The 4,141-nt window shown below is 37.1% G+C and overlaps 1 pseudogene; it reads left to right on the top strand.

Annotated features, from left to right (window-relative positions):
- Positions 1 to 4,141, top strand: part of LOC107751090 (ras GTPase-activating protein 3-like) — a 48,364-nt pseudogene that overhangs the window by 13,463 nt on the left and 30,760 nt on the right.

Here is a 4,141-nt window from a genome sequence, read left to right as displayed (position 1 = left end):
AATGATAAAAATAAATATTACAACCAGATTAATCACTTAATTGTAAAAAAAAAGTTTTAAAGGAATATTCACACAATTTTTTAAGTACACAAATGTATTAATGTCAACAGTAAACCTCAGTTTGTTTGCCAAAAAAATAAAAGGGTTTAATTTTAATTTGATTTAAAATGAATGTTTAATGCCTTCATTTGATTTTCAGGAAAATTAAAACAAGAATTTCTGGGGGGGAAAAAAAAGTTTGTAGGGCCCTATTGTTCAAAATGTTGAAATTGAGACTTTTGGACTTATTTTTTCACTGAAATAAATGTTTTTGTAATTACACATAGAGTAAAGTACCGAAAAAAGGGTACCGGCACCGAAATTCAGGTACCGATACCGGTACCGTACCGGTTAAAATGTGAACGGTACCCAACCCTAGTGACCATCCTACCTGTTTTTATTTTCTGTAACTGTATTAGTTTGCTAGCACAGCCTCTCATCACAAGATGCTCTCGGATTCCTGCGTGATTCATTTTTACCCATTTAGCTGTTTTTCTTCCTCTGTCATTATCATCATCTCACTTTCTCTCTCCTCTGTTTATTCTTTCATCTCTCGGGTGTCTTGACCTTGTTTTCTGAGTCTGTTTACTCAGTGTGTTTGTGAGGTCTGAAACACGTATGTAGCTGTGTGAAGGTTCATGAGTTTCTTTATGCATGTCAGGAATGTGTTTGTTTGTGTGTGTTGCGTGAATTTTTCTGGGTTCGTGTTTAGTTTTTTTTTTGTTGCATTTTTCTGGATTCTGTTTTTATTTTCATTTTCAGTTCTCTGGATTTAGTTTTTTTTCCCTGCTTTCATTTTTCTGTACTCCATTTTAATGATTAAATTACATTTAGTGATCAAAAAGCATGTGTAATTAATTGAAATGGAGTGGAAGCACATGTCTAATTAATTGAATAAAGTGATAAATAATAAAGTGAGACATACAATTTAGCAATTGAGTTTATGATTATGGATTATGTAAATTAAGATGATGGATTCCTGATTTAATACAAATTTATTATCAAAAACTGGTAAAATGAAGACAAAATATTATCAATTTAATCTTTCAAAATGTAGCCAAATGAAAATTCAACAACTGCTTTTTTAAACTGCACAACTCACTCACACAGAGGAACATGCATATTTCAATATGAGTCTTTTTGTGCTTTAATATTCATATTTGATTAAGTGTACAGCCCTACTTTTGCACAGTTCTGTGACATCCTGTAAATTCCATTTTTATGTGTTTGTTTGCGTGTCCGTGAAGACAGATTCACACATTCAAATAAACACATGATTGTCTGAGAGACACAATAATCCACATGATGAAACATGTTTACTGAGTCACATTAAAACAGGTGGGAAAATCCCACAGTGACCAGAAGATCATGATGAACACAAATGGGTCATTGAGTCTATAGAGTCAGTGGAGTGAGTTCATATTGAGCACAGTTTGAGACACGTGTGAGATTACTGGGGTCTTCTTGTCTTCCTTTTTGATCTCATCACTGTCTAGGAGAATCACTTGAGACGTTCCTGAGATCTCATGTGTGATTTCTCTGTCCTAAGGGCCGCAGATGTAGACAGAGTCATCCGTGTGATGACGCACTACAGCAGAAGGATATTTTGGTCTCTCTGAAACACATTAAATTTCACACTCATTTACACTGTCTGCCGAGCCCCAAAACAGGAAGCAGTTCCTGCAGCGAGTCTGTCGCCATGGCAACAAGCATGCGTTCCCACACACGCGTCAGAGCGATTGTGTTTACAGATGTTTCATGTTTACGCCTCCGCAGTGTCAGTGTTATCCGGTGGGAAACGCTCCTCGAGCCCAGATTTTATCAGTCGAGGTCGTCGATCAAAGAATCACTTGGAATTAATCATACGGTCAGAAACATACTTATTTATATTTTAATCAACTGTTGTGAAATTGTATAAGTTTCATGCTTTCAAATGATTAGACATACTTTTGAAGTAATACAATTTAATTTAACTATTAAAAAGGAGTCCAGAAAAATTAAGAAGGAAAAAATCTTTATGATGAAAACTAGGTGCTAGGTTAATCTGTGTGGTTGCTAGGGTGTTGCTAAGTTACTGTTATAAAATGTTCTGGGTGTTTTATTCATTGTTTTTTTTCTTTTTTTCCGAAATTCCGAAATTCGTATTCAGATAATGTAAATTAAAATGGAATTAAGAATCGATTCATGATTTAATTAAATCTTTTAAAATGTAATCAAATGAAAATTCAACAATTGCTTTTTTAAACTGCACAACTCACACAGTCTTTTTGTGCTTTAACATTCATATTTGATTAAGTGTACAGCCCTACTTTCGATTTTTTCAAAATTTGCCGAATTCCGTGACATCCTGTAAACTCGATTTTTAAGGCCATAGATCATAAAGCCCTGAGGTTTGATCAGTGTGGGCACTAGTACTAGTGATGGTTAAGCACACACACGCACAGCTCCAGTAATCCCACAATGCCGTGGTCTCCAGAGTGACCTGCGAGCTGTAATCCAATCAGGATCTGTGCGATTATGTGCTCTGGGATTGAGTGGACAGGAAACAGAGATGCTTCTAGATCCAGAATGTCACGCATGGATCGGCTTACCACGTCAACAGCACCTCGCCGGCGTCTGTCTGCAGCATCAGATGTGCTTCTCATCTGCTTAGTGACTCATCGCAGTCCAGCATTATGAAGGATCACAATATTCCACATGCACTTGAAATGCAAACTCATTGCATGCATGCAACAAACGAGCGCGTGCTGAGATTGATTGACACCTTCATTGGTGTCAATGGGGGTGTAACAGGACACCGGTTCATTCTGTGGAAACACACACCGCAACACACCCAACTTCCTCCCAAAGTGTTGCATTCTTCCTGCTGCAGGGCTGTGTGTGAGTGTGTGTATGTGTGTGTGTGTGTGTGTGTGTGCGGGCCGACAGCATTCCTCCGCTCACGTGTCTGATGTGTGTACTGGGTTTCAGATCCCACACAGATTTTTGCACTGAACCCACCCTGTGCTGCGCTGCTGCGCTGAATATTGCGCTCTATTGTTCTGCATCTGATCCCAGAGCAGCCGGAGAGCAGCTTAGATCTGCTTGTCTGTGTGCATTAGCTATGTTTTCATCCACCTATTTTGGGATATCGCATAAAAAAAACGCTGGATGGAAACGCCAAGATGCACGTAAATTCTGAAAATGCACATAAAAAACGTATGCACTCAACTAAGTCGGATACATTTCTTATTCTATAAGAAAACATGCGCATAAACTACGATGGAAATACTTTTACCGGATAAATTCCTAAATGCGCATCTAAAAAAACCAACCAATGGACCGATCTCATGCACGGCATCTAAAATGCTTGAGCAAAGTCTCATCAAAGTGCTTCGTTATAATTAACTCACAGAACTGCGTTCCCAAACAGCAGACTCAGAAAATAAGATAACATTACACTCAATACACTGCATTAATATATTGTATACAAAAATTATATACAATGCCTTTTCCTACTGCAGCAAATTTAGTTTTTCTTGGTGATATTTAGCGCAAGTTAATCAGGAGGTGACGATTTTGTTCTCTTCAACTGTTTTCAAATGTTTTATTCGATAATCAAATTTTGTGCATAAGTTTAATTCGTAACTTAGGATGGAAAAATAGCTAATGATGTGTTACAAAAACGTTTCTTACAACTTTCTACTAAATATATTTTCACCTAAAATATAAATTTATTTGAACGCTTTTTAATATTCTAAGAACGTTACAATGTCCATTTTTTTTTGTCATGATTATAACGTTGGTTAAAGGTTACAAAAAGGTTTATTAGAACGTTCTACAAAATGAAGTACAAAAAAACATCATAAGGACATTCTAAGAATGTTGATCTTAGAATATTTTCTCTCAATGTTATGACCATGTATATCAAATACGCGTAAATCATTAGCCTCATAAACGACTGAACGACTGTCTGTGTCTCTGCAGGTGAAGCGAAGAACATCCCTCCGTATCCGGGTCCGAATAAGATGCGGGATTGTTACTGCACAGTAAACCTGGACCAGGAGGAAGTGTTCCGAACCAAAACCTTAGAGAAGTCCTTATGGTGAGGTCACACACACAC

The sequence above is a fragment of the Sinocyclocheilus rhinocerous genome, unplaced genomic scaffold, assembly GCF_001515625.1.
Source record: "Sinocyclocheilus rhinocerous isolate Xijiao unplaced genomic scaffold, SAMN03320098_v1.1 scaffold632, whole genome shotgun sequence".
Classification (NCBI taxonomy): Eukaryota; Metazoa; Chordata; class Actinopteri; order Cypriniformes; family Cyprinidae; genus Sinocyclocheilus; species Sinocyclocheilus rhinocerous.
The sequence above is the reverse complement of the archived record's forward strand: the minus strand, read 5'-3'. Positions and strand labels throughout refer to the sequence as shown.